Source organism: Balaenoptera musculus, chromosome 17, assembly GCF_009873245.2.
Source record: "Balaenoptera musculus isolate JJ_BM4_2016_0621 chromosome 17, mBalMus1.pri.v3, whole genome shotgun sequence".
In the NCBI taxonomy this organism is placed as follows: domain Eukaryota; kingdom Metazoa; phylum Chordata; class Mammalia; order Artiodactyla; family Balaenopteridae; genus Balaenoptera; species Balaenoptera musculus.
This window is the reverse complement of record NC_045801.1, coordinates 53,514,680-53,540,905: the sequence shown is the minus strand read 5'-3', so window position 1 is coordinate 53,540,905 and position 26,226 is coordinate 53,514,680. Positions and strand designations below refer to the sequence as shown.

The window sequence follows — 26,226 nt, the reverse complement described above, 5'->3', positions numbered from 1 at the left end:
TAAAATCAGTAAATTATGAAAAAATTATCAAGCAAAACAGAAGAAAATGATTTGAGGGCATTGGATGTAAAAGTGTGCATTGAATCCATGATATTGTAGCACATAATTTCTAAGTGTATATTCATATGTAAAATATATGTATGCATATATGATTCATATATTTCAATATTTTCTAATGGAAAAACATTGAGATCATGTAGCATAGATTTCAAAATAGATTTTTCCTTAATCATCATTATTTGTCTGTCTTATTGTAAATTTAGTATAATTTTTAGTATACTTTTCAATTATGAATCTTCCATAGCTTACTTCAGAATGGATATAAAAGGGCACAGTTCACAACTGCAACTTTGCTTTAAAAAGTCTCTATCATTAACTCCTGAGGATGTGACCAGGAAGTTCATGACCATATTTTTTGTACAGATCTTTGCTAAAGAAAAAATTAACCCCTTAATCTCTGCTTTTGAGGAAATTTCATTTCCTTCTCCATGTGTTTTATGGAATCAAAAAAGTGTATGAAAATATGTATGCTACTAACTTGGGAATAATATAGCCAAATCAATTCCCAAAAATTTATTTTAGATCTACGTAATTAATTAGAATATCATGCATTTATTAATTGGCATCAGTAGCAGTATTTGAAAATATTTAGTATCTTTCATGTATTTTTTGGAAATACTTTATTCTAGCTCTAAAACCGGATAAAAATTTAGTTCAATTCCACCTCTAATACTAACAATGGAATGCTTGACAAATTACTTAAATCCTCTGACTTTATTTTCCTAATCTGTAAAATGAGTATAATAGAATCAATGTCATACAGCAGTAACAAGAACTAAATGAGAGGCTATGCTCAGTAAATACTAGTTCCCTTGGTCTAATTTTGTTTACTCTTGGTTTTAATATGGTGATGCAACTTAAAAGATAAAAATGGCAAACTGGAAATAAAATAAATGGAATATTTTGAGCACCTTACTGTCATTACATAAGTAATGGGAAAAGGCAGGGAGGATATTGACGTCTCGTTTTTCCTTCAGCAGAACTGCATTTAACATAAAGGGGAGTCATTTTATTGAATAATAAAAGCCTGGCAATCACTGTGATTGGCTGACAGCCATTACTGCAGTGTAATTCTAAACAGCTTGTTTTTCAAAGTTTTTCTTGAATAACTCTTTAAAACCCAGGCATTGCCCAAGCTAGTTGAAGGGTTCAAAACTCATTTTTAAAGTGGAGTTTCTCAATACTGCTGTAAAAAAATGCATTAAACAATATTTTCTTATTAAATGATTAGAATCAGATATTTTTTGACATGGGAGGAAAATTTTGGAAAATTTAGCAAACTAAGGGTTTTATGGTAGGGAAGAATTAATTCCTGACCCAGAGAAGAAAAAGACCACATTTGGAGAGATCTTTTTTTTTTTTTTTTTTTTAAAGAAGTCCCATGTATTTTAAAAGTGAAAAGCACAATATTTGATCTATACTGTCCAGCTTAAAATCCTGTCATTTCTGAATGGAACTCAACAAGGCTTCCAGAATTACCAGATCCACTTTGATGCATTCATCTTTCTCAGTCAGTATTTCTAATCAGCAAATCTCACTTTAAAGTAAGTATAATAAGTGGGTATAGAGTTGGCAATTCACCAAAATAAATATTTAATGATATTTTAATGGTTATTTTAAATCTCTTTTATTTAAATTGGGATTAATACTTTATTTGGTCAATGAATGCTGAACCAGAATGCTTGAGAAATATCTTTGCTGTTGAAGATCTCTATAGTGGATGTGTACGTAATTTTCAGAATTGTCCAGGCTAGATCATGTCTGGTGGAGGCATTTTATCTTAAATGTCAACATTGGAAACATTGAGATAAAGATCAAGGGCAGAAACCTGTGAACTGCAGAACTGTGTCAATTTCTCATTCTCAAACATAGCGATGCCAATTAATTCCACACAACCCAGATTCAAAGCAGCACAGGGAAACGGTCCTGATATTAGTATTGCACAAAAATGAAGAAAAATAGATGTGTTCAAGCTCCCAGAAAACTGATTCTTTAACAGGAAGCAATAGAAGAATCCCACTGCATCCAGCGATTGGCTGATGGAATCTTTGTTCAAGCGATAGGCATCCTAACCAGATGCTAGGTGGAGTAATCCCTCTCTCACCCTCACCTTCACAATCCACAGCTCAGCCACCTGGGCTCTCGCGGGCTGCGCCGTCGCCTCACTCCCGGTGCACGTCTCCCCCTCTCGACCGCCAAGTGCTCACTCTCTCCCAGGGAGCACTTACACAATGGACTCACTTGTTTCCCTGGCACCTCTCCTTTGACTTCCAGCCCCAGCCCACAACTTGGGGAAGAGTCTGGCAGGAGCCTCTTGCCATGGATCAGGGACCTTCCAGAGGAGCTTGGAAGCACGCGTGCCCACGCAGACAAAACAAACAATGCCTGGTCCAAGAATGAATAAATTAACGACACCCCCGCCTCCGCCCATCGCTTTGCAACCTGAAGAAAGAAACCCCGGACCAGGTTGCCTAAATGAGAGATTTCGTTTTGTCTTACAAACTGCAAACATTCCTGTCTGACGACGGCAAAAGAGATGCTGTGGGTTCTGTTGGCAATAAAGATTGACGGTGGCTTTGCCCGTGACAACGCCCCCCGTAGCGCGCTGAGCCAGGTTCCCTGAGAACCGCGAGGGGGAAGCGCAGATCTAGGGGGAGGGAATGGCAGAGGCCAAGGCAGTTTAGCAGGGATGAGAAATGGGAAATCAGGGGGGAAAAAAAGACTGAGTTCAGTTGGGCTTTAATAGTGAAACTTCGGGAGAGAAAGGGATGGGATCTCTCCCCAGGTAACTACGCTGAGATGAAAAATAGATGAATACACAAGGAAGTGGCAAGCAACAACAAGTTTGAGGTGAGCAGCAAGTTGTTCACTTCCTCCCAGGCGTTTGATCAGCATCCCCCGAGCTGCCCCAGAACACGCGCTCCCCACCGGAGGCGGCGGCCGCGGCAGCAGCCTCAGCAGTAGCAGCAGCAACAGCAGCAGTACCAGCGGCAGCTGCGCGCCTCCAGCCCAGCCCCGCTCGGCTCCCCCTCTCGCCGGCGCCCTGCCTGTCTTGCGTGTGCGTGAGCGTGTGCTCAGCCTCAGCGTGAGGGGCACCTGCTCGTCTGGGCTCACAGCGGAGGCAGCCTCGCCGGGAGCTGCAGCTGCTGCCGCCCCTGGTGCTGCCGCTCGCAGGCGCCGGGCTCCCCGCCGCCGCCGCCGCCGCCTCGTCTGCTGGAGTTGGGCTCCGTGGGGCTTCCCCCCTCGCAGCCTCGGTCCTTCCTGGCTGCCTGCAAGTCAGCCTGGCTGCGAGTCACGTGTCAGTGCCTGAGGCAGAGACTGAGAGAAAAAAACGCGCTTCATTCCTTCTTCCACCGCCATACTGTATTTTATCCTAAATCTCATTTTTATTCCAACATTTTACTCCCTCTCGGTGAGTACCTTCTCAGTGGCATTCTTGTCCTATTCTTTTTTTTTTTTTGTCCCTTTTTTGTTTTTGTTTTTTTGTTTTTCTTCTTCTTTTTTTTTTTCCACTTCTTTGATTACTGTTTATATTTGGGAAAGCTGGAGGAGCATGGTTTTGAGCCTTTTCCTGAATCCAAGTTTTTCTAGCATGCGATGGTTCTGTAGACAAGGCGCTGTGTCTGGGAGTCCGCGGCGACTGTGCCCGCTGGGAGCGACTCCCAAGTCCAGCAAGATATGCAACTGGTTTGAAGGAAAAAGCGATGTGAAGTATGGTGCCTATTTTTTTTTCCTTTGTAAAAATAAAAAGCATGTTTCTCTTTTTTTGGCATACTCTTTTTCTGATAAGATTTTTGTATAGGTGGGATTTTACGGCAGTGTTTACAAGTTTGTGGTTTTGCAATACTGGTACAAACCACTGAGCAAAGACATGAATTTTCTATTTTTGTGCCCTTTTTGGAAGCCGGGGAGAACAAATTCGTTTTTTTCCCTCCTGTTTTTGATACCCATTGATAACATGAAACTTTTCTTGCAGCTGGTTACTGGGATAATTTTTAAGCGAATACTTTTTTCCTCCTTTAAATTAACTATGACTTTTGCACATCTGACTTTTTTTAAAAACCGAGATAATTTTATGAAAGATATCCTGATATCTATATCTATATTATCCTTTCTTCCTCCCCCTCCCCTCCCCGTAAATCAATTTTCAAATGATGGCAGTGGAAGGTTTTTCTGGAAAAAAAAAAAAAATGAAGTGCGGTTTGGTTTCCTTGTCAACGGAGGATGAAGTGAACAGCTGAGCAGCTCGCAGAGAGCAGGTACTTGGTCCCCTTGGAGGCGTTTCCCGGGTTTGTAATGGCAACACTGGTCCTGGCAAAGAAATCTCTGTGTGTGTATGTGCGTGTGTGTGTTTTGTGTGCTTGTGCGCGTGTGTGGGCGCTCGCGGCTCCGGGCAGTGTCCGAGCCCGGTGTGGGGAAAGCCGTGCCGGGAGCTAGGGGAAGCCAAAGTCAGTTCCCGGCCTTGGGCTGGTTTTTGGATGTGCGCAAAATACCGTCCCTCCCTCGGCTGCTCCCAGGTCGTCTCCGCAGCGGGCGGCGTCTTGCGCCCCGGGCGTCGCCGGCCGGGGACGCGGCAGCCGGCGGGCCCTGTAAGTTCTCCGAGGGCCACTTGCAGAGCAGCAGGGTCGAGGGTCGAGGATGTGGCTCGGGCCGGCCGGGGCGGCCCCTACGTGCGCCCGGGAGACTGGGGGAGAGAAGCGGCAGGGGCGGCATCTTCCGAAGGGGCTGGCTTCTAGCCACGGAGCCCGGGAGCTCGAGACCTTTCCAGATCCCTGAGGATGGCAGCAGCCCCCGCAAGCTCAACTCCCGCTCCTCCTGTTTGCATTGAGTAAACAACGCAGTAGGTCTTTCCCAGCCTGTTTTGCTGGTTCCGAAGGGTTTGTCTTTTTAGCGGTGCCGTCTTTGGATTTTTTCTTTCCCTGTTGTGTTGCTTTGGTTTTAAGTGCCTGGCGCCTTCCAGGGTGGGGGGAAATAGTTACTTTCTGTGATGGTCAGTCGGGTTTAATGTTGAGGACGAAACTGTTAGTTTGCATGAATGAGACTACACCCATAAGGTTGAGTGTTAAAGGGACAATGTGTTTTCCCTCTTTTTAACCACTTCATGGTGGTTACAAAGGTTTTTTCCCCTGAGAACCGGCCACAGGACAGGACTAGGTGTTGGTGACGGTGGTAATAGATTTCGGTGTGTTGATAGCATTGCACAGTACTCAGTGCTGAATGTATTCTATGGAGTTTATGATATTTTTTGATTGTCCTGTTACGTTTCCAGTGTAATCTGGTACTACTTTTTGGAGTAGTTGGTAATAAAAAGCCTTTTCTGTATTTAACACAGTGACAGAATCTCCTGGAAAACTTGATCGCCAAATAAATTTTGTGTTGTCTAGAGGCCATTATTTAAAAGATTTGATTCTGAAGCTTTGTATAATTTGGATTCTGTTAAAATAAATATAAGGCAAGTGAAATAACGTTTACTTCTCAGGTTAAGTTTTCTTCTAGTTTATAAAACTAGGCATAAAAACTAAATCCAATATACAAAAGGGCCCATAACAAACATGTTAATAACATACACTATGGATTTTCAAGCAAATATTTAAGTCTGCAAGCTCAGTTGGTGGAATGAAGTTTTATGCCTGTATTTCTTTACTCTTTGTGGTGAAAGAGGAGTGCAAGTGATCATTTATCTGCAGAAGATTAAAATTTATTGCAATATTTAGAAAGCTATATATTTCTAAATTCACAATGCACTCTCTCATTTCAGAGGTCTTTGGAAGTAGCAGTGTGAGTTACTTTTGTACCCAGGGTAGCTTTTCTCTGTTTAGAAATTCCTGTTGCATGTATACACCAGACTTGATATCCTGAAGGGCATAGTTCAAAGATTTGACACAAATATTATGTAACATAGCTGTAAATTTTGATTTTATTGCTGTGGTGAGCACTCAACTAAAATGCAGTCTTTCATATGGTTTAAACAGCCAGCAAAAACATTTAAAAAGCCCCTTGCAACATTTTGTGTTTTTTAAATCATTTTTATCATAATAATGTATGTAAGTAGATATGCTCATTTATTTAAAAATGCAAGACAATGCATGTGTGTAATATTTCTTTGCAGGGTGTATGCACTGTAAGTCATTTAGTTCTTTTAGAAGAGAGAGACAGTGAGTGAGAAAGAAAAACTTGAGTAATAATACCAGAATTTTCATTAAGAGGAGCACTTGCTTCCCTAAGATGGAGGTAGTTGTGTCTTAAGATTGGTGCAGAATGTAGACGGTACTGTGTGATGTTTCCAAATGAGATTAAAACCATAATGGGGTGGAAGAAGATGTTCATAGGATTTCAAGTGGGAATAGATATTTAGTTGTGCAAATATTCTGTAAATAAAGATCATGATAAGAACCTTTAGTCATATTAGGTTTTCATTAAATATCGATTGTCCATTATATTACATACGTATGTTAAATTTCTATTATATTGAAATTTTGAAATTTCCTCCTCCATGAATTATATTGGGAATTCCACAACTCGTTAAAAAACTGGTCACCTGGTCTGTGAGTGTTTTGGTTTAAATCTTTGAATGTGGTATACTAGAGTTAGCACCGCCTACTGGTTTCTCATGGAAAAATAATATTGTTCTTAAATTCAGTAAGCAACCCACCCTGATTCTGATGAACTTAATCATGCAAATTACTTTTTACTGCTTACTGAGAGGAAATAAAAACTGTTTCTCTGGGAGAGAGGGTTTGGGGTGAAGGTAGAGGATGAGAGAAGGAAGACATATAAGATTAAATTGGCTTCTGGATGACTAACTGACCTTAAGTATTTTATCATCTGCATGCAACAAAGAAATAGTCACAGATTTTAAACAACCTGCTGAATTTGCTAGAACTTTTCTAGGGGATACCAAAATTTGGACATTTTGAAAAATCCTGTATTACTGAATTAACTTTACATTTTCTGTCCCAGTCTTGAACATTGTAGAGAAAAAAAAACCCTACCTGGAGTTCTGTCTTGAGTGTTTGGTCTGTCCAAGAATTTTTAAATGAAGAAATTTTAATCATGAAAAGTAAACATTTAATTATTTCTTATTTTTATCCTTACATGATTATAAGCAAGCAAGTAGCACACTGATTTTTTTCTTAGTGTGCATCAAGCAGCCACACTGTGGTGGTGTTAGATATAAGGGGGAAAAGTTTCAAACACATATTTATAAAGGCACTCTTAATTACAAAAGATATATTGCCTTTTTAAAAACAGATAGTCGGTTTATTTTCTCTAATTTTTATGAAAGGCTAGTGGTTAAAAGAGCTACCAAATTTGTGCAAGCCAATGATGCTATCAGAATGTGAAAATAATGGAATAGAAAAAGAATGCACATACATTTGATATACAAAAAAATTATATTTTCCTAGTTAGAAAAATTGCGTGCTATACGGATAATTGTTTCTTAACTAAAGCAGCCATTTTTTTAAAGCAGCTAGCAAGAAGTGTGTGGAAAAGCTCCTATATCTGTTACATTCTTGAAAGCATTTGACTAGAGTAAATGCTTTGCTTACTGTTTACAGATATTGTAAGCACTAATTATACAGTGCATCAAATCGAATAAAACTCTACACTGGAAGTAGAAGAGAAGTGAAGTGGGTATTTAAAATTGTTTGCATGCTAAAAAGGAAATTGAAAATATTTTACTTACAATTTAATTAATTTATTCTCCTCTCTGACTTTTCAAAATTTTATTTTTAAATGATGATTAGCTGTGACTTTAAAAAATACAGCTATTTTCTTCACTTCTTTTATCACATTGCCATTAAGAAAGTTCTATTTTGTGTATGAAAAACTGAGGTAATGTTGAAATGTATTCTTCAAGTTGTTTATGGAGCTCCGGAAAGAAATTAAAAACTAATTTAAAAAATTCCTTACTGGTCTGAAGTTGTTGTTATTATTTTCTAATTGTTTCATTATTATTATCATCTGCTGCTTCTAGTGACATGCATAAATACCTTTAAAATCCTATTTTCATAATTCGGTATGACTTTTTAATAAATTTCGGTAATTGACAGTGGCAACAAACTTTCACATTAGTGATAATGAGAGCAATTAGTTTTACTACATCATGATTTTGAGAACAATAATTATTAAATAAAATTTAAGTAATAGTTTGATTTCTGAATGTACCAAAAACTAGTTACATATTTAGCAAGTCTTACATAAATGTCTGTCATCACTCTTCCTTTTAAGTTTTGACATGTAGAATACATATATATAACCCAGCTATTGCCAACTTTTAGTAGTTTTGCTTTTTCCTGTAGCTTTTTTAGATTTTCAAGAAAATATTGGGGAATTTTTCTGTTGTTTTGTTAGACTCTTGTTAAATAGCAAACTTACATAGTGGAAAATTGATTTTGTGCTTTTCTAAATCTCCCATAAAATTAAAGGTTTTTAATTTATGTATGATGCAGTTGTTCTGGGACTGCATTCTGGAAAATATAGAGGTGTTGATTTCCTTTTTCTTTCCATTCCTAGGCATAGAGAGGGCAGTGGGAGAACTTCAGTTAGTGTTTAGGATAAATGTCTTCTGGACTGTCCTTGGAGACTCCGCAGCTGGGGTCAGGACTGCAAGATTTATTTCTTGGGCCGTGTATAAATCTAAATGGAGAGGAGAATTATAGCGGAGATCATGGGAACGTTATCCTGCTTTTCTGAAAGATGCAATGGAATGCCTCAATATGCACCTTCATACTAAAGAAAAACTAGAGATTTTACTTGCATCAATATGTTTCATAAAATTACATATGACTCATCCATCTATCTATATTTTTTTTTTCTTGCTTAGAATAATGTAGTTGAATATTTTGTTTAAACTTCAGCAGTGGAAATTAATTGCATTTGTACCTAATCCATGTATTTAGAGAAAATATTTATACACATTTTGGTAGCCATATGCTAAATCATAACAGGAGCAACATATTTTTGAGTCAGTTTGGAAACTGTTAACAGGCTGGAGTAGGGAAAGGCTACTTTTTCATTAAATCAAGAAGAGAGGGAAAGAAAAGTAGGACTACATTTACTGATGTGTCAGATGAATGCACTTCGATGTGTCCTTCCCCTCCATGAGTGATACCATCATTTTTATATTTTTGGGGAAACTGAAACTTGGAGAGATATGTAATTTGCTCAAGGCTCCATAGGTAGTAGAGGGACAAATGATAGGAATGTCTGAATTGACACCATGTGTCTCTCCTTCTGTACAGGGATGCTCCATTTGTAGAGATGAAATGTTGTTTGTTTCCTTTTACCTAGCATAAAACAACTGCTATATATGTATTCTTGGTACATTATTTAAAATGACTGTATTTTGGTAAGTTTTTACTACTGAATGCTGCAGCCAGAAATAACAGAAAATGGCACCATTTACACAGAGACTCTTTACTGGTGCTGAAAGGGCCTTCAAGTGACCATGCCATCACACAGCTCTCCAGGACTGTAGGATTTTCTGAACAGACCCAATACGTGGACATTTGTGAGAAGCCACTCATGCTCTGTGGTCAGGACAGAATAGATGGTTCTGTGTCTACAGTGGCTTTGACGAGGTTGTGGGAAAAGCACTGCACAAATATTTAGTACAAAATGCAGTCTCTACTCTTGAAGCTTTTGCAGTGTGACGTGGAAAGTTATTCTTTTGTAAAGGAAAACTGAACAGCCAATTCTTTCATAGCACAGTAAATCTATAAATATGGGTGTCTCTTCTGTCTACCAACATCTCACTATCAACATCATCTCCACCTCAGAATTTCACTGTTACACATATTTGTATGTGACATTTTTCAAGCTCATTTTATCTGTTTGTTAAAAACATAAAACACATATAACTGCAAGATGTTATTTTAGGATGCTGTTTTTAATTGCCTCTTCAGATGTGTGAAAAAGGATTTTATTATTAAATAGTTTCCTTGGAACTTGAAAATAATATTTTTCAGTAAAGAATGGGAAACAAACTATAGTAGAGGCAGTGTGAATGAATGTGATGCAATGGATTTCAAAGACGATGGTCAATATACAAGTCCATAAAATTAGTGAATTTGGAGGCCAAGGTGGAGGGACTATCAAATGATGCTTTTGAGTTTTGGAATCTGGATATCTTGAAAACCAGGAGTATAAAACAAAACAGGAGAAGATAAAAATATCTAGAAGAGGGCCTGGTTTGGTTGGGGGTGGGAGAATGGTTCAGTTTTGGACATATCACTAACATGAAGTTCTAATATTAACCTGGGTAAAATGACCGATATGCAATTGAAATTCAGATCTAGAGCTGGAAAGCACACTGAAAACTAGAGAAAGATGTTACAAAATTACCTACATTAAAACTTTAGGAGGCAGACATTTGGGAAACACCTGCATTTTTCTGAGTGGATGTAAAGGGATCTGGTTAAAGGCAGAGAAAGAGAAAAAGGAAGACAGCCACTGAAGCTTAGGGGGAGTGTGTGTGTGTGTGTGTGTGTGTGTGTGTGTAGAGAGAGAGAGGAGTGTTGTTCAGCAAGGCTGATGCTGTATAGGCTTGAAGGAAGGTGAGACCTGAGAAAAAGGTCCTTGAATCTGTGATTAAAATCTATTAATTTTAAGAAGAAACTAAATGAATGAGACATATTAGACTTAACTAAGTGAAAAAACATTCCATGATTCTGGATATGGTGTGACAGCATCATAAAGAGATCATTTCTCAAGATTGTATGTGTCACATTCTTGTGTGTGTGTTTGTGTGTGTGTGTGTGTGTGTGTGTACATGCATTTGAGCATGTAACATGACTAAATATGAAGAACAGTAAGAAGTTTTTCTGGAACTAGGTATATTGATTTTAAATTAAATATAGAAGAAATTAAAAAAAGGAAGAATAGCTAGGGTAACTCAGAAAAAGAAGGGCAAAGGGGTCTAAGCTATCAGATATTAAAATATACTGTACCTATTTTAAAAAGAGATTTACTAGCTCTGTCTCCTTACTTCCAAGCAATGTTTCTTCAGCAGCAATGAGCACATCTAGTGCACAAATCATGGTTTCTAAGTACCATTTCCCACTCAAGGGGACCAAACTTTCTGGAGAATTTGCTGATTCTAAGTCCAGGCAGAAAAAGTATAAGATGAGCCTGGGATCTCTCATTGTGCCAGGAAGTGAGGAAACGACCCCAGACAAATAAGGTTGTATAAGCCTTATTTGTAAACTGTAACTGTAAATAGGGACTAGCTTGAAGGGCCTCCCAGTTGCCAAATTTAGATAAATTTGAATATCAGTGGTTGTTGGTTCCCAATGTCAGGTGAAATTAGAAACTGGCCCCTGTACAGGGAGGGCAAAGAGAGACTGTAGAAAGAGACAGACTACTCCAACTTGGTAGGTGGCAGTTTTAATAATCAGGACAACTTATGTACAAGGCTTATCTTAGGCAGCTGCAAGGCAAATCGATTTCTGCATCCACCCACCAGGATCTTAAAAGTTTATTCAGATTTCCCCCACTCTCTGAAAGTGGAGCGTTGCCGTGAAACCTTTTGTAAGCCGAAATGGTGTAAAGAGAAGAAGCAATTACCCTAGGACACATCTTGCTAACAGATGCACAAAATAAATCAAGAGAAAGCACAGATGCTCACAAACGCAATTAAAGGTATGGGGGCTTGCTGCTGAGATGCTGAGTGTAATTCCTGGGGAGGGAACTTGGCGGTGCCACTCTCAATGCTCTGGTGTGTGCTGCCTCTATGAAGCTCGATGCAAAATCATGAATGCTATTTTCGCTTCTTGATATTATTCGTAAAATGAAAATCCTCTTTGGATTTCTTTCAGTTAGTGAAAATGGGTACTAATGCAGGTCTTTAGTAAAAGTGAAGTGGGAGATCCCTGTATAGAAGCCTTGATGGGGTTCAGTCACGTATCCAGTCCAGATGTTCTCAACAACACATTGCTTTCTCAAGACTGAGTCCTGGAAGTGCCTAAATATACATTCCAAGTGTTAGTGGAAGAGGGTCTGGAGACCCCTCCTCCCGTGGGCCTCGGTTGTTGGTAAGGACGCAGAGAAGAATTTGAGGTCTTAACTGTTGCAAGAGGGTTTATTGAAGATACGGGGAGAACAGAGAACACCTCAAGAGAGAGGCGGGCCAGGCCAAGGAAGGCAGTGGCCCGGGAGGGCTGGGGGTACAGAGTTTTTAAGGCAAGGTTGTTGATTGACAGTCTTGATTGACAGCTGCAGGTTATATAACAAGAGGCTCTGCTGCACATGTCCTTCCCATAATTCAGTCTGTTATAATCAGATGTATGTATTCGTAGAATATTTATGAACATTTAATGAGCCTAATGGCCGCCAAAGTTTATCAATGGACATGATAGCGTGAGGTGTGAGCATGGGCCAGAGTGCGGAAGGTCCCTCCAGTCGGCCAGTGGGGGATTTTTCCGGACCCCTGACTGTTTTGGAGTACTGATGAGGGCATGTTTGGGGCCGGGTTGGCAGATGGTTTGGCGGGATTAGGCAGCTATTGGACGTTCAGCCGACCGCGCCGCCTCCTGTTGCTCAGGGTTAACTTCCTGCCTAATACAAGGACAGGGGTGAGGATAGGAAGCCTCTGATTGTTCGGGTCCTACTCTAGGGTCAACCAGTGGTCACATCCTCTCAGTGATCTCCTCCAACAAGAGTGACTGTAACAGACTGTAAAACATTGAATAAAGCCCATGAGTCCATCCTGATCCTCTAAATAAAAAAAATATTAATAAAAGAAATCGATTCTGAAAATAATATAAATTGAAATAAATGGTTGGCCTGCTTATTAGGAGGAACTCTTGTTTAGTTGATGAAGGACAGCTCTTCTTTACAAAATATGTAAGTAAGTGTAAGAAATGCTAGAATTAACTGTTTGTAATTCGCATTGAAATAAATGATTCAGGGGCTTCCCTGGTGGCGCAGTGGTTGAGAATCCGCCTGCTAATGCGGGGGACACGGGTTCGAGCCCTGGTCTGGGAAGATCCCACAAGCCGCGGAGCAACTAGGCCCGTGAGACACAACTACTGAGCCTGCGCGTCTGGAACCTGTGCTCCGCAACATGAGAGGCCGCGACAGTGAGAGGGCCGTGCACTGCGATGAAGAGTGGCCCCCGCTTGCCGCAACTAGGGGAAGCCCTCGCACAGAAACGAAGACCCAACAGAGCCAAAAATAAATAGATAAATAAATAAATTTAAAAAAGAAAAGATGACTACTATCTTAAAAAAAAAAGAAAAAAAACCTGAAAGAAATAAATGATTCAAGCAAGAATCATCAACAGGTGCTAAAACCATTAGTTACAAATATTTGGGGGAATAATGTGTTCTCCTTGTGCTCAAGGATTACTTCTTAATTGCATCTGGCATTTACCTTAAATAGCTGAGTGATCAAACCCCGTGTCACTAATAGCCTGAGGCCATGAGCCTCTTGATGGATGCAGTATGAAGTCTCCAGTGCCATTTGTGAAATATTGTTGCCAGAATGTTTTAAGCTGGATCTAAAACCTATTTAGGCTTAACTTCTAATTTACAGAAAAATACAGGGAAAGTGGAAGCTGTTAAACTGAACCATGAGGAAATAATCATACAAATTCACAGGGTTTAGTATTTTTCATGAAGATACCAGACATGTGGCCTAGTCTCTTCAAAAGACATTATCACTGTGGGGAGACTTTTCTAGATTAAAAGAGACTAAAGCCAACCAAATGCAGTGTTTGGAGCTCTTAGTTTTTTTGAAAAAGGCTATAAAAGATCACATTTTGGTAGAATTGGGAAAATTTGCACATGGGCTAGCTTATAAGTGATATTAAGAGATGCATGCTGAATTAGGGATAAATGCCATGATGTTTGCAACCTAATTTCATATAAGTCATGGTAAAGTGTGTGTGTGTAAATCAAATCATTTGTTAATAATTTTTGAATCCAGGGAATGATTGTTCAGATTTTATTGTATTATTCTTTCAAATTATCTGTTTGTTTGAATATTTTCAGTAAAAGTGTTGAAAAGTCTGTTACTTGTCATTGAGAAAAAATGTGCATATTAGGGTTAAATACAAGCAGAAATCCAGTTGTCCATGTTTAAGGTCACATGGGCTCTTTGAAGATATGAAGACAAGAAGTACGTTCAGTTAAGTGTTAATTGTAGAAATGAAATATTATTCAAGGGAGTAATATTATTGGAGGAGGGATGTATTTTTAAGCCATAATAAAGGAAATATGGATGTGTATTTACTTTTTTCAGGATGGAACCCCCTTAGCAAGAAGAGATAGAGGTATCGTGGAAGGAAAGTAATTTTCAGGAGCAAGTTTCAGAATGTTCTAAGAAGGTTGGTATGATCAGTAGTAGCACAAGAAGAGGCTGGTCACATCTTAGAAGAGGAAGGGAATTGTATCAGTTCGTTAGTTAACTAAATTCATTATTTATTCAGCCCTGTACTGGAGGATGGGGACTCAGTGGTAAGTAAGACTAGTTAAGGACACTGCCTGTGGGGAGTTTGCCATCTAATGATTAGTTTTCTCAGGTAAACTCAAGGTGGTAGGTTGAGATCAACTAGCATAGGGATAGGAATTTAGCAGAGAATATGCAAGAGGTCTATACAGAGTCTACAGCCATAAGGAGGAAGTTGGTAAAATTAACCATTTGTTTTCATTAGTTGACACAATTGCATCACTCTCTCTAGCAATGCAACATGTAATTTGAATGGGTCAACAAACAATTGAGTTTTCCTTGATTAGGAGATTAGCAAGGCACACATAATGTAAAACAAAGAGCTGGGCTTTCTAGATGTAGTAGGTATTTTATTGCAGACTGACCATAAATCTGGGCCGGGGAAGGAGGCAAGGGCAGCTACAGAAGATGAATAGACTAAGAACAGAGAAGATTTGGGAGCCTGAAGGTCAAAATGAAAAGTAATAGTAGGTTCACTGTTTCTAATAGGATGAGAGAGGTGCAAGGATGGATGGTTTTGATCAGAGAAGAATATTGTATTTCCAGATTTTGAAAGTGGAGCACAGTCAAATGATGACACATTTCAGAGTATGGGAAGGCATGCAGCTAACTGAGGCAGTTGCTGTTGATGTCGAGAAGTTGAAAGTGTTGTGAGGAGAAGCTGAGTGTTGAAGGGGTCATTTTTAACACCTTTTAAAAATTCATAAGGGGATGACAGGGAAAAAAGTGAAAAGGAAAACTTTGAAACGTGCTAAAAGTGTCAATGACATTCTTGGAAGTTTATGATCAACTGATGCCATAAAGGAATTTTTTTTTTCTTTTGTGACTGCTGGGATTTTAGTCCTTTCTATCGGAACATTATGAGAGCTGTAGATATATAGTGTGTGTGTGTGTGTGTGTGTGTGTGTTTATCTTGTTTGTGTTTGATTAGAATTATTAGGTAATACAGAAATAAATTCTGCAATGATACTGCAACCCAAAGTTGAGTGTTATAAGGACATAACTGATCAAAACCAAAAATAAAGGATACTGCAGTTCAGTACTTTCTAAATAGAGCAGTAAATGACTCATATTTAAAAGAACATTGTAGAGTATCTGCTATATATTTTGGAGTTCAGTCCAAACTCCTTTTTTAAATCAGATGTCCAGTTGGCAGCTAGATAGACAGTAGCTCTTGCTACTGCCAGTTCTGTTGCTGCAACTGCTACTGCTTCATTCCATTTATAGATCATCCCTCCTGGCTCAGACTGATTGCTAAATGCTTAGTCATGTTGTACCTCATCTTTGTAACACCCTGAAGGAATTTATTATTATCCTAGATAGTAATATCAGGAGGAAATTGAGGATCAAACAAGTGACTTGTCAAATGTCCCACTGCTGTCAAATGGCTGAGTAAAGACTTGAATCCAAGACTTTTTGGCTCCACAACTTGAGTTACACCACCGTGCCTTGTTTAAAAGGTGGAGAAAAAGGGATACTTTGATGTGTACATCAGTAGGTCAGTGACATTTGTGTAACAAAATAGACACACTTACAACAGCTCCCTAAGTACAGAAGATTTAAAAACACACAATGCTTTCAGTTGGAACTGTGCTGCTATATATGTTCCAGTTCTTGTTTTCTCAGAGTCTTCCGTAGTGTTTCTGCTCTGGGCATAACTGGTGAGATTTTGAACACTTGTTTGTTCATTCAGCCAATATATGTTGGGAATCTACCAAATCTAAGTCACTGTGTTTTAGGAGATTTAAAAAAGTTTAAAAACAAGACCAGACATTGGGCCTACCCTCATGAACTGACCATCACTTGGGGAAGGAAATGGTATATGTGAAAAGTGGCAATGCATGAAGTTATCAGAATTAAACAAAGTAGCAGTGATTACTTATGGTTATTTAGGTCATTAAGACACTTGAAAATTTTGGAATGCAATGCTTCTCCCTCTTCTCCAATGACTTGGCAAGGTCCTCAGGTTGGGAGATTTGACAGTACTCTCTTGACATTGTTATCCAAAGTCAGGAACATATGGGAGCGTACAGGGGAAATGTGTAGCAGGAAAAGTGTTATAAAAGGGCCAAGGAAGAGGACAAAAGCAACAAAAAGATTTAGAGAGGGCTATCTGGAAAGAAAATTGGGAGATGACAGGAATGATAGATTTTTGAGGAGAAAAAGAGGCCAGCAGAAAATTAATATGTGTGTGACTTTGTATTCATGCACATTTTATGCCCTAAAATAGAGTCCAGTGTTTGGCAAAATGAATTTTGTTTTGGAATATCTTGAGATTATTTAATATTTCAAAAAAAATATCGGAAACTTAAATATTATAAAAACTATAAAATGAGCTCAGAAATATCTATGATCTTTGCTCTTCCAGATGGACAATATAGTTTTATTAATAATTTAGATTAGTGAACCAATAAAATATGAGAATATTTTGTTTCATTTAATTTCTGAACCCATACCATCATGTTTGCAGTCTTTTTATTTCAGAATCACTAGATCTTCCTTCCCTGTTCCAGACCTCTCTCCTGACATTGTTGCAGTTCTAGAAAGGAAAAATGAAGAAGAAAAATGAAACAGTAGAAGAGGGAGGAGGGGAGATAGAGGAAGAGGCCAGCTAAAAGCGGTGGCAAGACATTCTCCAGATCAACACTGTCCAGGGAAAATACAATGCAAGCCATGAAAGCAGGCCACCGTACATAATTTTACATTTTTTAAAAGACATTAAGAAAATTAAAATGTACCGATGAAACTAATTTTCATAATATATTTTATGTAACTCAGCTGATCAAAAATTATCATTTCAACATGTAGTCAATATACAATTATTTTTTAAGTAGTCTACCTTTCTTTGTACTAAGTTTTTGAAATCCAGTTTGTGTTTTACACTTACAGCACAGAACTAGCCAAGGTTAAAGTGTGGAAGGGCCACACGTGTGAGGCGCTACCCCATAGGATAACGCAGATGTAGAGATGTCAGAAGATCTCAGGACTATGTCATGTATTTAAATTTTTTTTGGCATCTTGCTCCTTACCAGAGATTAGTCAAGATATATTTTAAAATACTCTCTGATTGTCTCAATTTTAGTTTTCACATTTTATTAAGAATCTGAACTGAAATTCATTCAGGTTCATTTTTGCTAAAAAGTGATCCCAAAATATGGTCAGTCGGCAAAGAATATTAATATTTATCCAGTAAGTATTTCTTGAAAAATTGCTTTTTCATTATTTTGTGTGTCATGAGGTATGACATCATGTAGGAGAATGGAGCTTTCAGTTTAGAAGGGGTAAATGGTGACAAATTCCATAAGGGTAAAAATAAAGATCAGGGTTAAAACGGTGTCTTATTTTATATTAAATGAGAGGATTAATTTCCATATGTAATTCCACTTACAAAATAGAACTCATAATACAGTGAATAAAGTCAAACCAGTTTTTGTTGACTCTATGTAGAATGACTCATTAATTGAAACACCTCAAGTTTATAGACTGTTAAGCAATTTGTGTAGTCTCCAAGATTTAAAGTGATTTAGTATTTTGGGTTAAAATCACCACGAGGTTGGTGGGGAAATATGAGCATTGGATTTTGGTTTATTGTCTCTCATTATTTGCTTGTTTCAGAGTGAAGCATATATCCATATTACAGGTCTTTCAAGGTGTGTCCTTGTGTGAGTGAGGGGGGATATGACTGTGTGAATGTGTGTGAGAGGGTGGGGAAGAGATTATTTGATGATTATTAACATCTTTACAAAATGGCATTAGGTGTATAGTTGCCATGTGGAATCAAATTAGGGGAGTAGTTCTCATTATTTTTTGCCTATTTATTGGATACCATGTCTCTTTATCTCTAAAAGATGCCTGACATTATTAAATTTATATAAATTTTACTATGAGATAGGTTTCCTGTTTTTGATAATCATAAAAGGAATTGGAAATACTCAAAGCATGTTAATGCCAGATTTTGGGTTCTGAGTTTTTGATTGAATGTGCCATGGCTTTGATTCAGATATATAACTACAAAATTAATTAATTTCAAAATATTAATGAATCAGTGATACTATTTTTCCCTTTATGTCAAAAATACTATTGTGAAACTTAGTATCTTTACTTATCTAGTGATCATTATTGGTCTATCTGTGAGATCTTCAATTAGGAGAGTATTCCTTAGTTCCTTTTGCACTTTGGTAAAGGAGAAGCAGTTTAATATATCTGGCAGGTACTGAAATTCCATAATCTCAGGTTAAGTTTATAACATACCTGAGAGAAAAGATAGTTTTCGATTTGTTACAAGAAAATAAGCTGTTTGGCCTTATAAGTTCCTTTAATATTAGGAGCAAGAAGTTTGATATAGAATATTATTCATTCTCAAAATTGAAATTTTTAATTTTATACTCTACTACATGATTTCCCTCCAAATAACTAAATTGATGTGCATGTTCTAAGTGCATATCTTTTAAAACTGAAATGAAAATTAAAAATGCTCAAAAAATCTTAAAGGGAAGCACTGTTATTATAATAGTGTTAATACTGAAATTTTAATCATGTACTAGGGAGAAGTTTAAAAATTACATTCCCCACTCTATATTATTTGGGATATATCTTTTCAGTTTTTGTTTAAATAACTAATGATATAATTTATAATATACACTCGTAATTATGTAATACATTATATAATCTATGTGGTTTATACATAATAATCACATAATTGTTTATTATGTATAACACATAAAATTATTTATAGTCAAAACATTTCTCCACTTAGCAATATACTTTAAACACACTGTCATTAACTATTATTTGCAGCATAAGTTTAATGGTTATATAGTATGTCATTGTAGTGATGTACTTTGACATGCTCCACTGTGAATATTTTAGTTGATTCTTTTTGCTTTTTCTTTTGATTGTTATTTTAAATAATGTGTATTCCCATACTTCCATCTTTTTGTGTTTGTTTTATTCCAGTGTTGTAGCACTGTATACTTTTGATTTACATGAATTCATATACTTTTGGTTATATTTTTGGTGAAAGCACAAGCCTAGTACTTCATCCGGTGTTCATCCAAGGAATTTGTCTCCTTATCCACCTTTGGTAGAAAAACTGACTGGGTTAGACTTACTTATAGATGAGATAAAAAACATAAATTCATGTATGAGTAGTATATGATCTATCAAAGGTATTTTCAGGAGCAATTTTTACAAACCTTTCATGATAGTTTTAGAACGTAACCACCAGGAAATAGGCTATTTAATTGAATTTTGTATATATATATATATTTTTTTTTTTTGCATAGGCAAAGACATTTTGAACATTTAAAAAAATTGCCAAACATTTAAAAGTTTAAGTTTAAAATTTTATACTGACTTCTTAATATTTTCAACACATATAGGTGTATGTATTAACTTTTGAATACTGTGGTGGCTTACTAAGCACAAATAATAACACTTTTTAAGTAGTATTCATAGGTGAAAAGTACTTGAAACATATTAACATAAAAACAGTATTACATGGGAAAGGTGTAGAGACATCAGTACTTTTTGCAGTTGTAAATTAACTATTTCCAACAACATAACAAAGGAATGTTAGTTATTTTCAAAAGGAAACAAATGGAAATGGGAAGGATGCTTATGGCATTTACCATTTATCACTCACGTAAATTGGTTTTTTTACCTGCCATAAGGGGAGCGCTTGGTGCTGTGAATTTTTTTCTAGAGGAGAGAAGCTATACGTGCATATCCTCCTTTTGAATCCTGCAGAGTTGCCAACATGAGTCGAGTTTGCTGAAAAAACCAGGACCATTTGGTGTCCTGCTTTTTTTGTCTGTTGTGTGACTCACAATAGAATTCTGGAAAGTACAGGAAGAAAATGATCATTTTCCCAGCAGATTATCCTAAACTAATTTTAATGGACGTTTTCAACTGCTTTTCTTTCATTTACTTATGCGTTAACTAGGGTTTTTTTCTATCACATTGTTGATGGCAATAGTAAAAAATGGAGCTACTCAAAATATATTCTGTAGCCTGTTGGTTGCTAGCTGGAGACAGGAAATTGAAACTTCCTAGCAATTTTACTGAATAATTTTATGTCTCATTGTATGTCTTTTTGTTTTTCCTTATTTTTCTAGTCATTTATTTTTATTGTATTTTATAAAATACTGCTTTTTGATTGGTTGGAAATAAAAAAATGGTCATTCACCACAAATTGCTTGAGAAGCACTGGTATAAAACATAGCACATTGTACTTATGCATTTTTAGTCCTTTCTAGATTATATGCTTCTTAAAAATAGGACTATAATTCAGTCATTCACTAATTCACATTCATTCATTCATTCATAAACACTTATCAGTTGACCCAGTGCTAGTTACTAATACACAGAATATAATACTAATATAAATAAAACTTTGTCCTATTCTCCATGGCTTCAAAATCTCCAACTACTCTCTCTATGAGAGTAGCTGCCCCAGTCTTTATAGATTCAATAAACATTCCTAGAATTAACTGTATGATTTAAGTGAATATATATTTGTGTGTATATCCACTTACAATGTTTTTGGTTTTTTAAACTTATAACATTATATGTGAATTGACTAACATTTCATAAGTAATCATTACAGGCAAATCATTTTGAATTATTCTTATAATTTAATAATTTTGAATAAAACAGAAAAAATATCATGTAGAGACTGATTCTCAGGAATTCCCCCAAAAGATCTGAGAAAATATCAGAATCATCTATTGATAGATGCATCCCAGCTCAGAAAAATAAAGGAAAGAGGAGCACAAAGATATTGTTTTTGTCTTCAGATTAAAATATCTGGAAGAATATTGATAAATTAAAATCTGTAAATAATATTATATGATTGTCTTAAAGAATGGAATAAGATATTTTTTCTTATTTACAAAGATTATACTTTGAAGCAGTTGGTTCATGTTGAATGCATATAAACTTTCATTATAACTCTGTGTGTTATTACTGCCTACAGGTTCTACCTGTATATTTTTACATATCCCTGATCAATATCAATTTTACCTAAATCAAGTTACTCTGCTCTGTCTTCATCTATTTGTTATTTACTTTTACAAAAATGTCATCTTTACAAAAATGTCATCTCACCATACTATGTTCCCCAAAGTACCACTGTGACATTTTGCTTTTTTATAATATTTGGTGAATTCTTTAATGTATCTTTTTTGTGCATGCCATATGTTCAACTACTGTCACAAATTTCTTCACAAAGAAAGATTATGTGGGTATTTCCAAAATCATTTCCAAAAATAATTTACTCTGAAAACATAATTTTAGAAAGCAAAAAGAGTATTCACTATTATTAGGTTTAAAAAATAATATATAATTGCTATTTAAATTCTTACTATGGACTAGGCAAAAAAAACATACCTAGGTCTCTGAGGTTCCTTATTTCTGTTCCTATTTTATAGATAATAGACTGGGGAATGGGAAATCAATGAGATTAAGTTACTTGCCCAAGGTGACAGGGCTAGTAAGTAGCAGAGCCAAAACTTCAGCCCAGGTCAGTCTGATGAGAAACTCTGAATTCTAACCCACTAGGTTACTGTCATCTCATAATATATGCTGTGTTACCTAGGATTTGATTATTTACAAATATGACCCTTTGTCTTAGTCTGTTTGGGTTGCTATAATTATACCATAGACCAGGTGACTTACAAAGAACAGAAACTTTTTCTCACAGTGCTACAGGCTGGGAAGTCCAAGATCAAGATACTGGCAGATTCAGTGTCTGATGAGTCTTTCTGGTTCATAGATGGCTGTTTTCATGTTTCATCCTCACTTGACAGAAGAGGTGAGGGAGGAGCTCTCTGGGGTCCCTTTTATATTGGCACTGATGTCATTTATAAGGTCTCCACCCTGTGACATAATCACTTTCCAAAGGCCTCTCATCTTAATACTCTCATATTGGGGGTTAGGGTTTCAACATACGAATTTTGAGGGGACATAAACATTCAGTCCATAACACTCCTTCATCTGATGTTGATTTTTTTTTTTTTTGGCTAACAAAACGTGTGTTGACCCCTTAGCATGTCTTCAAAGCCATTGACCTCAGATAATGTTCTCAATATACAGTTATTGAACAGTTGCTACCTTGGTTCAAGCCAGCTAAAGTAACAGCAGTTTATAAGTTTTACTCCCATCTCTCCCTTATAGCTCTTGTCTCTAGTGTCTCAGGGTAAGATAAACAGATCAGGATGAGGAAGGCCATATGGCTGGAAGTCAACTGCATGAAGCCCTTTCCTGTTCAGGAATTAAGGACTGATCTGTTTAAGTTTGAATTGGAGAGGATTCTAAAAATATTGTAACCTGAAAATATTGCACAATCCCCCTCCAACACATATGCAGGGTGTTTGGAAGAGAAACCCCTGCCGCTCTTTTACCTGGATGCTTTATCTTTTCAATATGCCTTGATTCCACTACAGCACATTATTTGAAGGAACAAGCAACCTAAATTCAATGTATCTTTGGTGGGGGATGTGGGGACTAGAAATAGCAGGGCTTTTCTAAAACACTAAGTTAGCAATAAAAAGAACAAAGAGAAATCCATAATTTCAAGGCATTTATCTTTGTGCATCTGCCTTAAAAAGTGTGGTCTGAGAAGGAGAAAAATAGCAAATTACAAGTTTTAATCAATCCAACAAATAAATGATGAATATTATGTTAGTTTGCTAGGGCTGCCATAACAAAATACTGCAGACTGGGGGCTTAAACAGCAGAAATTTATTTTCTCACAATTCCAGAAGCTAGAAGTCCAAGATCAAGGCGTCAGCAGGTTTGGTTGTTTTGGGACCTCTGTCCTTGACTTGCAGCCTTCTTGCTGTGTCCTCACATGACTCTTCCTCTATATGCTCACATCCTTGGTGTCTCGATCTCCAGTAATACTTGGTTAGGTCCGACCCATATGATCTCATACTACCTTAATTACCTCTCAAAGGCCCCATCTTTATATACAGTCACATGCCCAGGTACTGGGGGTTAAAACCTTAACATGCAAATTTTAGGGAGACATGATTCAGTCCTTAACAAGTTTCAAGTATTCTAAGCACTGTGGGAAATACTAGGAAACTAGATCACAGTTCTGGATTTCAAGGAGTTTGCATCCATGACATTAGTGTGTGGGCGATCTGGAGGTAATTCCAGCCTTTCTGATGGTACCTAAAATTAGGAGCCCTCATTTGAGTAGCTGGAGAAGTGTTCTTTACTCAGTCACTCAAAAACTACTCATTTTAAGGGGCACTTTTCTTATTAGAAAATGTAATTATTTCATCAAGACTACATGCGACACTGGAAAAACAGTTCAGTGGGGGCATATGATTAGGGTTGATTCAATGTTATAAACATTCAAATTAGAGGACAATATGAATTTAGGTTGTCAAGTGAGTAGTTGAAGTTATCATTTAATAGAATAACTGGTGCTTTAGGAATAGAGAGCACAAGTTTGGAATTGTCTCTGTGGAGGTGATATGTAGTAGCTGAAATTCAAATGCATGAATCTGAGAATAAGGAATAGTAGGCAGGAAAGAACTTCTTGTAGAGCATTTATATCCAATGTTAGTGGGTGAAAGCAAGGCAAACCAGTGAGGAAGTTGGAAAGATTGTGTAATTCTGTGGAAGCTGAGGGAGAAATTATTAAGGAAAATAGGTCTATCAAAATAGAGTCTATCAAAGTAGAGTTCACAATTTGCTGTTTAAAAAGGTTATTAATACATTTAATTTGTTAAAGTATTATTAGGAGCGAAGATTTTAGCTGCAAAATCCTGTTAGCAACTGTCAAGTATAGATCAAATTCACCATTTTTCAGTCAACAATTTGAGTTTCCCTTATGTATGGTGGCAAACACATCCCATGACTCTGTCTAAGGAACACTGAAGTTGATTGGCCACACAAAGTTCTTTTCTGTAAAGTATTAAATTTAAAAAAAATTTAATCAGTAATGAGAGTATTTGCATTAGAAAGTTGTCATTACTACAGGAACCAAAATCTTTTAAAGTTATTTTTTTTGTTGTTTTTACAAAATAGTAGTTTAAAAAAAGTCAGAATTTTCTATCTTTATATCTAAGTAAATCAGAATATACTAACAAATTTAGAAAAGTTATCATGAGTTATTTTTTTCTCCTCAAAATGTAATTAGTACATCAACCTTTTCAGACTTAACTCTCTGAGCTGAAAGAGCTTAACTGTGACTGGTAAATTTTTTAACTAGTCAGTTCTTAGCACTGTTGTACTTGTGATTGTTCTTAATACCTTCAGGAGGAGCATGGGCTTTCCAGAAGGAGGGTTCTCAGCTCCTCAGGAAGGGAGAACCTTGGAAGGGCCTTACAAGTGCAGGCACAAGGACCTGTGTGTAATTCCTGCCCTGGCCTTTGTGCTCAATCGCACTTTCTTTGAGCCTCAGTTTCCTCATCTGTAGAAAGTGGCATTAAATTCCTTTACCCTGTCTGATTATTGGGATGATGGACAAAAATGAGCACTTAAATAGTGTTATTCAAATATATTATTTATTTAAATGTGTAATTTCAAAAAAAAATAAGGAAGTTTTAAATCAGGGGTCACAAACAAGGCTGAATGCTCCTTTTTGACATAAAAGGGTTCTCGAACATGGCTACCTGAGAGTAGCAGCCCTGTCTAAATATGAAGTCTTTTGTTTCTAACATTTTGTATCTAGCAATCTGGGGGGAAAGAGATAAATAAGAAGGAGATGGAAGATCGTATTGGCTACGTGATGTTACCATCCCTTTGGGAGTTATGCAGTGCTCTGCTTTAATATGTATTTATTTATTTATTTATGGCTGCGTCGGGTGCGGGGTCTTTCATTGCTGTGCACAGGCTCTTCGTTGGGGCGCGCAGGCTTCTCTCTAGTTGTGGAGCGCGGGTTCCAGAGTCCGTGGGCTCTCGGCTCTCTAGTTGCGGCGTGCAGGCTTAGTTGCCCCACGGTATTTGGGATCTTAGTTCCCGCTGTACTACCAGGGAAGTCCGATGCTCTGCTTTAATTTTGAATTAGAGAAGCTTGTTGCATACACACACACGCACAATCATAGTAATAAATAAAAACGTTAAAAAAGAGTTAACTAACAAATATTGCAAATATAGTCCCTCCCCTCAAAAAGCTCTTCATGTCAGATATTACAAGGAGACTATTTTTTCAGGAGGTATTGTCTTTTGGATATTTGCTGACATCCAACAGATTCACATGCAGTTTTCAAAACACCGCTGCTTACTGAACACAATACACCGCTGGCTCTTTGTGAGTTTCCTTTCACTGGTCACTTTGTGGCCCCAGTTATAAACTCCATGAAAGCGTTTTGGTTTAAGTCTGGTGTATTGTGAAAAGCACAACTTTCGAATCAGACAGATCTGGACTCAGATACCGATTGGCTTTGCATCCTAATCTCTGAAAGCTTCCTTTTGTCATCTGGAAAATGGGGATGATAATATCTAACTCTAATGGCTGCTGTGAGCATAACCTTTCATAAACTGAACCACCACATGGCAATGTTTTTTATAAATAATGGCTTCTGTCTTTTAACTCAGTGGCCTTATATCGAGTTTAGAAGCATCTGAGAGCAGAAAAAAATCCTCTGTGCTCTGACTACAGCTTTGAGACTCAGATTTCTGGGGATTTAAGGTGGAGCTTGGAATTCTGCATATTAAAATTTCCCTGGTTTTATTTTAAGGTGCTATTGGGATGGCAAC

The 26,226-nt window shown here is 37.2% G+C and overlaps 1 protein-coding gene across 3 annotated transcripts in view; it reads left to right on the top strand.

Annotated features, from left to right (window-relative positions):
- The first annotated feature begins 3,281 nt into the window (after positions 1-3,281).
- The window catches only part of RALYL (RALY RNA binding protein like), an 858,672-nt gene continuing 835,727 nt past the window's right edge, over positions 3,282-26,226 (top strand). For 2 of the 3 annotated variants that reach the window (XM_036829780.1, XM_036829779.1), the window contains exons 1-2: positions 3,386-3,472; positions 4,222-4,319. The gene's annotated coding sequence lies outside the window, so the exon portion shown is untranslated. Of the gene's footprint in view, positions 3,473-4,221; positions 4,320-26,226 lie in introns of all 3 variants that reach the window. The other variant, XM_036829783.1, reaches the window with a different exon arrangement.